Source organism: Crocodylus siamensis, chromosome 1, assembly GCF_052110815.1.
Source record: "Crocodylus siamensis isolate JL-2025a chromosome 1, ASM5211081v1, whole genome shotgun sequence".
Classification (NCBI taxonomy): domain Eukaryota; kingdom Metazoa; phylum Chordata; order Crocodylia; family Crocodylidae; genus Crocodylus; species Crocodylus siamensis.
The window spans coordinates 418,088,088-418,100,655 of NC_143395.1; the positions used below are offsets into that span (position 1 = coordinate 418,088,088).

At 54.3% G+C, this 12,568-nt stretch overlaps 1 long non-coding RNA gene across 1 annotated transcript; it reads left to right on the forward strand.

Annotated features, from left to right (window-relative positions):
- Positions 1-598: 598 nt before the first annotated feature.
- LOC149875474 (uncharacterized) lies at positions 599-8,086 on the forward strand. Its single transcript, XR_016439669.1, has 5 exons — positions 599-1,336; positions 1,454-3,218; positions 3,926-4,040; positions 5,530-5,628; positions 7,432-8,086. It is a non-coding gene; the product is annotated as an uncharacterized LOC149875474 (long non-coding RNA).
- Positions 8,087-12,568: the final 4,482 nt, after the last annotated feature.

A 12,568-nucleotide genomic window follows, 5' to 3' on the forward strand; every position in this document is an offset into this window, starting at 1 on the left:
TGAGGGTCCCTCGTTATCTGGCCCCGTGCTCAGTACATCTTGGCTACTGAATCCCTCCCGGCAGGAGCCTCTTTGGAGAGCGGCGGCTCGCCCTGGCGCAGGAGAGCGGCGCAGGCCTCTGCAGCGAGCGCCGTGGTGCGCCCTTCTCACGCTGCTCGCCGTGCTTTCAGGGCATCACTGCTGAAGTCCTGCACTGCTTCTGGGTGATTTTTACCAGGCCAGGCACCAAACACCTCCCAGCCTGGGAAAAGACAAGGAAAAGAAATACGCGGGTGGGGGGTGCGGGGGGGGCCCCCCCGCCCCGGGACCCAGGCCAGACAGACAGCGGGGTCCCATTGTGCCGTCCCACCACCGACTCCATCCTCTCCGCGGCCACCTGCTCGGCGCCCCCCCCCCCGCAGGCCCCCCCTGTTTGAAGACAGCGAGCTCTCGGGGACTAATCCTGGAGCACAATCATTCAGCCAAGATGCATCCATCTCCCAGTGCTGTCATCTCAAACGAAAGAGACGTACCGTCATTATCGTTAAAGCAATCAGGCAGGAAAGGAAAAATCAGGCTGGTAGATGAGGAGCAAGACCTCCAGGCCCAGGCAGTGAGCACATGATATCCATGGAAAGAGCCTCGTCAGCCACCGCCCTGGTGAAAGGGCTGTGTGAGCAAAGGCAGAAGAGGGAGGTCGAGGACGCGGCTCTGTTTAAACAGTTCGTCCTCCAGAAAGGGAAAGGGCTTGAAGGGAACTGAGGGAAGTTGCCCGTGAAGGTGGTGAAATGCTGAGAGCCTGGGAGGACGCACACCAGCACAAGGCCCAGTGGAGGCGGCAAGTAACCCAGTGCATTTCTCCAGCTCAGAGCTGGGAGCCAGCGGGACCCCCCGGCTACAGACACAGCGGTGACAGTCACCGCAGGGGACACGTGTGAGATGGACCTGGGCCGTCTGCTCTCTGTGCACGGACAAGAAATGGTGTGAGTTGGGAGCTGTTGTTGGAGTCCCTTTCCTCATCCGCTGTCACAGTGTCCTGGAGGGAAACCCTCGCAGGGGCCAGTCCTGGCTGAAGCCCCTCCTCATGAGTCCCATCAGGTCGCGTGCGAGCCAAGCCCGGGTCTCACACCCATGGCTGATGCAGCGGTGTGGCCGACACGGCCGAGACGTGCCCGCGGGGAGCCCCGGAGAACGCGACACGCGTCACAATGGTAAAACTTGAAGAGGGACAAAGGGAGACAAAATATCGGGGTACCTCTGGGATCTGCCTGGACCAGTGGGATTAACACTCTTCCTTCACAACACGTGTTTGAGTCCATCTGGTCAAGACTTAGTTCTCCAGCTCCTCTACCGACAGGTACTTCTGATCAAGGACCCCCCCGCTCCGGCGCTGGGTGGACGTGGGGTTTGCACTGGGTCGGAGCAGGGCGGCTGCTCACCCGGCATGTCACGATTGTGATCTTTTGTTTCACAGGCCGTGCAAAACTGTGTACACACTGCTGGAGGAGGTCATCACCATGAGCACATTTTTCTCCGGATACAGGGCCTTCGCTTCTCCTGGCGAGGTCCTAGCCGTGCTCCTCAGCAGGTAAGAGCCAAGAGCTGTGGAGGAAGCTGTGATGGCCTTTGCTGCTGGGACATGGCAAGAAATGCTCTCAAGTAGTGGTGAAGAAGGCATACTTAAGAAGCTAAATGAGAGGCATGTATTTCTATCAAGCTTGACGAAGTCAGCTGAAACAGGGTTGGAAATGCCTCCTCCCATCCCAGTGCTTCCTCAGACAAGGAGCCCAATCAGGAAACTGGACTGTTTGGTCCTTCGGTGGAAAGGCAGGAGAGCTGGAGGCAAGCAGTCCTCCGAACCGCTGAACACACTGCTGGAAAACTCCCACGTTAACACATCCAGGCTATCGCTACCCCCCTGCACAACTCTGCTCCATGAATCGGGCTCTGCTGGATCAGAACAGGGATTTCACAGGCCCCGAGGCACAAAGCATCGTCCCTTCCTCACCCTGCGCCGCAATACTCCTCCAGCTCTGCTCTCGTGGAGGGACAGCACACCGACAGCTTTGGTTTTCAGGGAAATCCTGGTTGAGCCGGACGAGATGGACCAGGGGCTCTTGTCTCTGGCACTGTTTTTTTGGGAGCGCTGATGTCCACGGGCACCATATCCCACATCTCAAACAGAAAACACTTTGACTTCCAAGGAATCCAAGCTGAGGTGGAGTTAGCAATGAAGTGTTACTTGATCTCGATGTTCAGACTGGTAGAGAAGTGCTCTTTATTCTGCCTTGAGTTTTTGACTGTCCTGCCCCCAAAGCCTGCTGCAAATCATTAGCACCTCTGCTGTGGAGTCACTTGGAGGATCCAGGGATTGTTTGTTGGGCCCCTGCTCCCTTCCCCCCACTGCTAGGGGTGGCACAAGGCAGGGCAGGGCGGCACCTGAGAGACTAACTTGCTCAGAGAGGTGCAGGCTTTTGTCGGCCTTCCTCAGCTGCTGCGACCGGACTTGCAGAGAGCAGGAGGACTGAACAGAAAGGAATAGAGTCACTTGGATACAAAGGCGAGGGAAGAGGGGAGGAAGAGGCAGGCAGAGGGGGACTGCTGAGACGAGGGGAAAGTGGACTGAAGAGGCCAAGGAGGAGAAAAGCAGCAGTTAACCAGTGAAGGGAACTAAGGTTTATAAAAGCAAGTCCAGGAAATGGGATAAAAACCCATCATCTCAGTGGAGATCAGACTTAACCCAGTCCTGTCCATGGGCGAGTTCTTGTTCTCCAATGTTGCGTCCAAGTTGTTTGCAGGTAAGAGTAAGGGCCGTGAGCGTGCAGGGACGTCACAGGGCTCGGCCAAAGGCTTGTGGGTCTTTCTGGAGCGGGTGTCAAATCGGAGTCCATCCATTCATGAACTTGATATAAAATGTTAGTCGGATGACATTAGGAGTAAGGGGAGTAAAGAGAATGATATTCTTCCTCTTTTTTCTCTAAGAAAGTTTGAATAGAGAAATCTTGATTTTTCATTGTCTGGGCAAGGTTTTGACATAAACTGCCTTACCTTTCCGACATAGACTGTTCTTTTAATAACTGTCTAAAATATTCATTTTGATATTTAGGCATGGAAATGTGGAGACCTGGAATGGTTCAGGAGATGCCAGTCAGGATTTCTCCAAGTCCAGAACAGTCCTCGGGAAGTAAGTGCGGCTTTCTGCTGTACAGCAAAACCTCAGTCTGGATTCAGAGGATGTGGTAAATTTAATCATCCATATATATGATAAGTGTGTGTGTGTGTATGTATATGTATGTATGTATGTATATATATACACACAGCCAGGCTTATTTGTATAAACAAAGAATTAACTGTATCATGCCTACATTAATTGACAGAGACTGGGATGCTGCCCCCAAACTGAACAGATCTGGTCTTTTATTTGGGGTTCAGTAATTTCTGGGTGAACAAACAAAGCATGCTTGTTCCCCTTGCTTCTTTTAACCACAAATATGCATGTCACTGTCTCTTATGGATTTCATTTTCTATTCTGGAAGTGCCTACAGACCCTAGGGGAGACGCAACCCTGGCCCCAGAGGGGTTGGCACCGGGCAGGTCCCTGCGGGAGAGGGCAGAGACTTCGCAGCCCGGGTGGCTGGGTCGCAAGGTCCAGTCGGTGTCAGAGGAAGGCTGCTGCCCTGTGCTCAAAGGCAGGGGCAAGGTCTGTTCAGAAGAAAGTGAACCAACACAAAGGGTGTGGACTGTCAAGTCCTTGCTCAGATGTGACTTGATAGGAGTGTTGTTTGTACAAGTGTGGCAGGATTTGGCCCCAAATCACTTTGTACAATTAAGAAACCTTCTGAGCTGTGTGGTCTGTGTTTTGAGCTTGTAATGAAATCCCAAACTAAGAAAGTTTTGCACGCTTGGTTGGGAACGTTTCGTGAAGCTCTGCTCCCGTCATTCCTAGTTGCTCCCGTCGTCCAGTCTAACCAAGCAGGATTGCCGCTCTCAAATGACTCTTTGTGGCCAGAAAAGGAAGCGGAAGCAGCTTTAAATTAAAAGAGGGGAAAACATGTCAAATGGTAAGCCAGTGCATGCCTCTGTATCTGCACATGCATGTCTGTCCGTGTGTGTGTGTTCATGGCAGGGACACACCCATCTGCATGTGTGCATGTGTCTGTCCATGTGTGTGCGTGCATGCATCTGTGTTCATGGCATGGTGAGTGTGTTTATGTCTCCATGTTTCATAGTTTCATAGTTGGTCGGGTCGGAAGGGACCGGAGCAGATCATCAAGTCCGACCCCCTGCCATGGCAGGAAAGAGATCCAGCCTCCTTTTAAACCCCCCCAGGGTAGGAGCCAGCTCCACTTCTCTTGGAAGTTGGGTCCAGATCTCAGCCCCCGTGACCGTGAAGTCGCGCCTCCTGATGTCTAGTCTAAATCTCCCCTCCGCCAGCTTGTGACCGCTATTGCTGGTCACTCCTGGTGGTGCTCGGGGGAAGAGGGACTCCCCCAGTGCCTGCTGGTCCCCCCTGACTAGTTTGTAACAGGCCACTCGATCCCCCTCGGCCTTCTCTTGTGGAGGCTGAACAGGTTCAGGTCCCATCGCCTCTCCTCGTAGGGCCTGCCCTGCTGCCCCCGACCATGCGAGTGGCCTCCTCTGGACCCTCTCCATGCTGTCCACATCCCCCCTGAAGTGCGGCGCCCAGAACTGGACACTGTACTCCCGCTGCGGTCTGACCGGTGCCGCATAGAGGGGGAGGGTCACCTCCCTGGACCTGCTCGAGATGCATCTGTGGATGCAGGACAAGGTGCGGTCGGCCTTCCTGACCGCGTCCGCATGCCACCGGCCCATGCTCATCTTGGAGTCAATAATGACCCCCAGATCCTTTTCTGCCTCAGTCCTGACGAGAAGGGAGTTCCCCAGCCTGTAGGTATGGTGCCGGTTGTTCCTCCCCAGGTGCAGCACCTTGCACTTGTCGGTGTTGAAACCCATCCTGTTCTCATCCACCCACCCCTGTAGCCTGTCTAGGTCCGATTGTAGCCTATTCCTCCCTTCTAGTGTGCCCACATCCCCCCACATCTTAGTGTCATCAGCAAATTTGAACAGATGCTTGTTACCCGCTCGTCCAAGTCGCTGATGAAGATGTTGAACAGTGCGGGCCCGAGGACTGAGCCCCGGGGGACCCCACTGCCCACGTCCCTCCGGGTCGAACATGACCCATCCACCACCGCTCTCTGGGTGCGGCCCTCCCGCCAGTTGGCGACACATCTGAATGTGTGGGGGTCGACACCACAGTCCCCAGCTTCTTAATGACAACGGGGTGAGAGACAGTGTCGAAGACCATCCGAAAGTCCAGAAAGACGATGTCCACTGCTACCCTGCGTCCACGTTCACCTCACGTCAGTGGCAGAGCGCCTGCATCCGTGAGGTGAACCGGCGCCTCCAGGGTTGGTGTCGTCACGTCGGATTTGGCTCCCTGGACCATGACCCGCACTTCAGAGCAGAGGGCGTCCTGGGGCGTGATGGTCTCCATCTCTCCCCCAAAGGTAAGGGTTTGTTTTCTTACAGGCTAGTTGACCTCCTCCAGTGGCCTTTAAACTAAGTTCGTCGGGGGACGGGGATCCACAGGAGCAAGAGACAACTCGGCCAGGTGTAGGACCTGCCCAGGTAGGAGCTCAGGTATACACCAAGGGACCCGTTGTCCCTCAGGAAGGGGCGGGGGGTGCCCAGGACTTCCTCGGGGGGATTAAGTGTCTCTTCACTAATGCAAGATGCCTGGGGAACAAGCGGGATGAGCTTGCTCTCCTGCTTGCAAGTAGTAAAATCGACCTGGGTGGCCTGGTGGAGACATGGTGGGGTGAAACTTTTGACTGGGCAGTAGACCTCGAGGGCTCTAGGTTGTTTAGAAGAGATGGGAAGGGGAAAAAAGGTGTGTGGGGGGGGGTTGCGCTCTGTGTCAGGGACCAGTATACCAGCTCTACTTCCAAATGGGACCAGAGGAAGGTGTAACTGAGACCCTGTGGGTCAAGCTCCAAGGAGGGCGGGGGGAGGGAGCTGGTGGTAGGGTTTACTACAGGCACCACACCAGGAGGAAGAGCTGGATGTGCAATTCTCCAGGCAGCTGGGGGAGGCCGGCGTGCAAGGGATGTTGTGCTCATGGGGGATATGAACTACCCTGCCATCAACTGGGAGGAGCAGGCGGCCAGGTCGAGCCCCTCACGAAGGCTCCTGACGTGCATCCAGGACCTGCACCTCATGCAGGAGGTGCTCGTCCCCACGAGGGAAATGCCGTACTGGATCTGGTGTTAGCCTCTGGGGACGACCTGGTGGGGGAGGTGCTAGTACAAGGGAGGCTGGGGACAGTGATCATGAAATGATCCAGTTTGCTATTCAGAGAAAGGCAGGGAGGGGAACTAGCACAGCGCAAATGCTTGACTTTAGGAAAGCCAACTTCGCTGTGCTCAGGGCAGTAGTCAGGGAGGCACTCGGAGCCCGGGGTAGCTAGTCTGGGGGTCCAGGAAAGGTGGTCCTTCCTCAAGGAGGCTATCCTTGGGGTGCAGCAGGAAGCATTTCCTCTGCGCAGGAAGGTGGGAAAAGGGCCCAAGAAACCTCTATGGCTGAGCGTGGATATCCAGGCTGGCCTGAGGGCAAAGAAAAAAGCGTACTGGCGGTGGAAGCAGGGGCAGGGACCCAGGAGGAGTACACCTCCCTGCCCCGAGCTTGTAGGGATTTGGTGAGGAAGGCGAAAGCAGCACTGGAGCTTAGATTAGCTTCTGGGATCAAGGATAACAAAAAGTCCCTCTTCAAGTATATAGGTAGCAAGAAGAAGCCTTACGGTAACATTGGACCCCTACAGGGGGGGCAGGGCAGGGCAGGTGGTGACGGAGGCGCGAGAGAAGGCCGAACTCTCCAACAAGGTCTTTGCCTCCGTGTCCCTGTCCGCTGACAACGGGGCGCTCTCGGGTGACAGCGTAGAGAGGCCGGGAAGGCTGCGAGCCCCCGACTGCTAGTTCAGACCTAGTTAAGGATTACCTGGAGGGCTTAGATGTGTCCAAGTCGGCGGGCCCGGATGACCTTCATCCGCGGGTGCTGAGGGAATTGGCTGGTGTCATCGCGGAGCCGTTGGCACGGCTGTTCGAGGACTCCTGGTGCTGGGGCCAAGTCCCTGAGGACTGGAAAAGGGCCAGTGTGGTCCCTGTTTTCAGGAAGGGGAGGAAGGAAGAGCCTGGCAACTACAGGCCAGTCAGCCTCACTTCTGTCCTGGGGAAGGTCTTTGAAATGTATCAATTTTTGGGCAGGGGGCTGGACTCGATGATCTCCCAAGGTCCCTTCCAGCCCTGATGTCTATGAAATCTATGAAAGGGCCACATTTGTGAGAGCCCTGCAGGGGAAGGGATGTTGAGGGGTCACCAGCACGGGTTCGTGCCAGGCCGATCCTGCCTGACCAACCTGGTCTCTTCCTATGACCAGGGAACAAAGAGCTTAGATGGGAAGGAGGAAGTCCGTGTCGTCTTCTTGGACTCCCAGAAGGCTTCGACACCGTGTCCCCCCCAATTCTGGTGGGCAAGCTGAGGGGCTGCGGCATTGCCGAATGCACGGTCACACGGGTGGCAGACTGGCTCGAGGGGCGCACCCAGAGGTGGGGGGGACGGGTCGATGTCGACCTGGGGGGTGTGGGCAGCCGAGTCCCCCAGGGCTCGGTCCTTGGGCCGGTGGTGTTCAACATCATCAGCGACCTGGACGAGGGGGTGGAGAGCACCCCGCTCAAGTTCACTGATGACACCAAGCTGGGGGGTAAAGTGAATACACCGGCAGGCAGGGACCGCGTCCAGGCAGAGCTGGATAGGTTGGAGAAGTGGGCGGATCTGAACAGGATGCGGTTCGACAAGGTCAAGTGCAGGGTGCTGCACCTGGGGAGAGGGAGCCAGCATTACGGCTATAGGTTCGGGGCTGCCCCTCTCGGCAGCACAGAGGCAGAGAGGGATCTTGGAGTCAGGACTGACTCCAGGATGAATGTGAGTCGCCAACGCGACGAAGCAATAGGCAGAGCCGACTGCACCCTGTCCTGCAGCAACAGGGCATCACTGACAGGGCCAGAGAGGTCTTGCTCCCCCTCGTGCGGCGCCGGTCAATTTAAATATTTTTAAAGAAACAGATCTCCAGACTCCGTGCAGTTTTGAGTGAGTCTTGAAGGTGATATGTGGGGCCAAAAGGAAGCAGGGAATAAGACACAGGGCATTTGTACTCTAGGATCCTCTGCCAGCTGCCCCAGAGGGGCAATACCAGGACGAAGCTTGAAGGAAATGGTTAGATGCCATGATGGGAGTCATTGCCTTGAAAAGCTGGGATTATTAACTTAACTTCATTTCATCTACTTTATTTTGTGTCCTCGGAGCTGAGATATATTGAATTAAGTTTCGGTAAGGCTAGAGTGGTGAAGATTTCTGTATTTTGCTTTGCCATTATGGGCAGGACAAAACACTTTTTGCATTGCAGGGAAATGAAGTTCTAGTAACCGCCGTCCCGGGCAGCTTTTCTCATGTGAGCAATGGTCTGAATTACCACGAGGTGTGGGGTGGGTGGGAGGGAAGCAGCCTGTGTGACAGCGACCCGGAGGGGACGAGTCCATGCAAAAACCTCTCGCCCAAACTGTTGAAAAATAGGAGACTCCCCCGTGATTTATAAATTAGATGTTTGCACCTAGGCAACACAGAGTGGACGATGAATTAGAAACGTCTGCCTCGGAAACACTATTTATCTGTCTTCTATTGAAATTCTCCGGCAGTATCTTGGGACTCAATACTGTCTTCCCCTCAATGGCATACAGCCTAACTGTGATAACTGATAGATAGATGTAATGTATAATACTTAAACTAAAACCATTAAAAAGAAAGCTGCAGAAATGTATACAGAAGGTGATCACGTATGTATTACTAAAAGCAAAATGTAAAAACATTTCTATGATTTTGGTGAATCACTATGGGATCCTATACATGTGCAGGGAGCCTGCTCTGACAGGCTGGAAATGCAGCACGCTGGAGCAGACTCGACTAATTGAGTGTACGAGAGCGTGGCCATCGCCGTGCTCCCGCAGACAGTAGAAACACGGACACCCAGAGTTAGTCCAGCAGTAATAATACCACAGGATTCATTTCAGCATCTTCTAAAGAATGAGATTGAAAGTTAGTACAGCGGTGTTGTGTTTTACAAAGGGGAACTGTGTAAAGAAAAATGGGGAAGATCCTAAAGTTAAAATTAAGTAAATGTATATCCTTCCTTTAAATTCAACAGCATGCCATAGTGGAGACATGGACCGTGAGCACACTGGCACAGAGCCATACCTCTTAACAACAAAAAAGGACGCAGTAAGGCAAGAAGAAAAGTGTCATGATATTAAATAACAAGTCTTAGGAGACTGTTTGTATCAAATAATTTAGAAAATGGAAACTGAAATCCAAAAGGAGCCCAGAGCCTGAAGTACAGCGTGAAAAGGGGAACCCAGGATGTTAGGGGAGGAGCAAACTGTTCATCGATTCATGGCCGGTCAGGGCTGGAAGGACCGTGTCGATCCTCGGGTCCAGCCCCTGCACCAGGCAGGACAAGACACCGGGCTCAAGTGACCGCGGCGAGGTGACCGTCCCGTCTCCGATTGGAGATTTCCAGGGTAGGGGACTGCGCCACCACTGCGGGCAGTTTATTCCAGGCTGGACACCCAACTGGATGCGTAGAAATAAATACTTAAACGAGATTCAAGCAGGAAGCTTGTAAGAGAAAGAGTGCATTTCCTAACCACACCTTGCGCAGATCTGCTGAGCACGGCATTCCTCCATTCACACCTGAACCTATCAAATTAGGCCAGACAAGCAGAGTCTAGAGAAGGAGAATTGGCATCTCTATTTGATTTACCTTTCTCCATCTCCAAAGCATCCCATGTTTGTGAACCGGGACAACAGACTATCCTGTCTTCTGTAGCTGTATGAAGGAAATAACGAAGAGCAAGATAAACCACAACCAGTAATTCCCAGTTACTTCATGTCCATATTGTGTCTTGCTTACTCAGAAATTCCTCATCTGACTTGAACTCGCTGCACGGATGAGGAGGGACGGGGGCACTGGCAGCGCTGGGGGGCTGCGGGTCGGGAGTGAGGGGCACCATCATGGCCCGGGGGGGCAGGGTCCTGCAGTTTGGGGGTGAGGGGCACTGGCAGGGCTGGGGTCAGTGGGTTGGGAGTGAGGGGCAGCAGCAGGGCAGGCGGGGGCTGTGGCTTGGCAGTGGGGGGCAACACAAGGGGCAGGGACAGGGCACTGGCATCTCACTGCCCCCCACCATCATATTCCCCTGCCCCCCTCCGCCACGTGACAGGTGTCCTGCTTCTTGGGCCTGGAAATACGGTAACCCTACAGCAACCTCCGCGTCCTCCCCGCCTGCTCCGCTGCAAGCCCTGCCCATGCCTGCCCAGCCACACGCCCCAGCTCCCAGCACAGCCCCCGCTCTCCTCCCCCCACGGCAGGCAAGCACGCGGCACACTTCAGTCCTCGGCTGGGAAGGAAATGAAAGCATAGAAGTGACAATACCCCCAGGCACAAGTCACCCACCCCTGGGACTCCCCAAGTGTGGGTGCAACACCCCCATTGCCCACGGGGCAGCGCGCTCAGCCGGGTGCCCACACTTACCCTTGCGGTCAGGCCCACAGCACGGACACGGCCGTCCCTGACCCCCAGCCAGTGACAGCTGGGAGCAGTCCAACTGCCGCGTGCGCAGCGACGAGCCGGTTCTAGAAGGGGCCGTTGTGACACGGCGCGTTCTCCGGGGCGCCCCGCGGGCACGTCTCGGCCGCGTCCGGCCACACCGCTGCGTCCGCCACGGGCGTGAGACCAGGCGTGGGCTTGCACGCGGCCGGATGGGACTCACAAGGAGGGGCTTCAGCCAGGACTGGCCCCTGCAAGGGTTTCCCTCCGGGACACGGCGCCCGCACACGAGGAAAGGGACTCCAACAACAGCTCCCAACTCACACCATCTCTTGTCCGTGCACAGAGCGTACGGCCCAGGTCCATCTCCCACGTGTCCCCTGCGGTGACTGTCACCGCTGTTCCTGTAGCCCGGGGGGGCCCGCTGGCTCCCAGCTCTGAGCTGGGACAAATGCCCTGGGTTACTTGCCACCTACATCGGGCCTTGTGCTGGTGTGCGTCCCCCAGGCTCTCGGCATCTTTCCACCTTCATGGGCAACTTCCCTCAGTTCCCTTCAAGCCCTTTCCCTTTCTGGAGGATGAACTGTTTAAACAGACCCGCGTCCTCGACCTCCCTCTTCTGCCTTTGCCCTAACGGCCCTTTCACCAGAGCGGTGGCTAACGAGCCTCTTTCCATGGATATCATGTGCTCACTGTGCCTTGAGGTCTTGCTCCTCATCTACCATCCTAAAATTACCTTTCCTGCCAGATCCTTTACCAATAATGATGGTATCTCTTTGCTTTGAGATGAAAGCACTGGGAGACGGATGTATCTTGGTTGAATGATTGTGCTCTAAGATTAGTCCTTGAGAGCTCGATGTCTTCAAACACCTGAAGGTGGCCACGGAGAGGATGGAGACGTGTCCTGTTTTCTTCAGCCACAGAAACAGACTCAGAGTCAATGAAGAATTGCAGCAGGGGATATTTAGGTTTGATATTAGACCTTTCCCACTACATGAGGGTGATTTCTTTTTGAGCACTGAAACAGGCTCCCCAGAGAGTTGTGCAATCTCCATGCTTGCCAATGCATAAAAGCAGGTTCAATGCTTGGCTGGAGGGTTTGTAGGGGGTGATCCTGCCTTGTGCAGGGGGTGACTACACGGCCTCCCAATGTCTCTTCCAGCCCCGTGTTGTATGATTCGATGAACTCTCGGTGTGCTACTAAAGGGACAGAACCAGCGGCACAAAAGATTGTATAAAATCCCTTTTGTCACATAAGAGTGAAACACATGATCCATTTTTATACAGGCTCCACGGCCTTGTTTGGAAAAGCGGGGTGAAGTAGAAGAATAAAAAGTAGTTTTTTCACCTTGGTGAGATCAGTTCATCTCAAACATTTAAAAAAAATAGCTATAAAGCAGTACCAATGTGCTAAACACCTTGGAGATTGGTAGTGTGTGTTCTCATGAGAACATGTGAAGTCTCCGAGGTCTGAAAGCTGATAAAATGGTACACTTTAAGCACTAATCGTAATGTATAGCTCATTTTAGGGCTGGAATTTGCCATTGTGTGTATCTGCCAGGGGTTTTCTGCATTTTTTTTAAGTGCCAGGAACAATGAAATGTCTGGGGAAACTGCCTCGATCAGGTACATTTCAATGCCATGGGCAGTGCAGACTTGGAGCTCCATGAGGCGGACGGGATATTGCCTATCGAAACGTCCAAGCAAACATGAACATGCGTGTGCTTTCCCTACTGGGCATGAAACAGATGTTTTAATGAAATGTTTAACTTTTTAGAGACAGTACTAGCACATTGCCTGTCAAGAATGACAGGCTCTGGGTGCAGATCCATGTGTCGTCATCCATGCTCCCCACCCCCGCGGATTCATGTGTATTGGGGCCCTGGGCTACAGCGGGGTGAGGGGGGCCCTTTCCCAC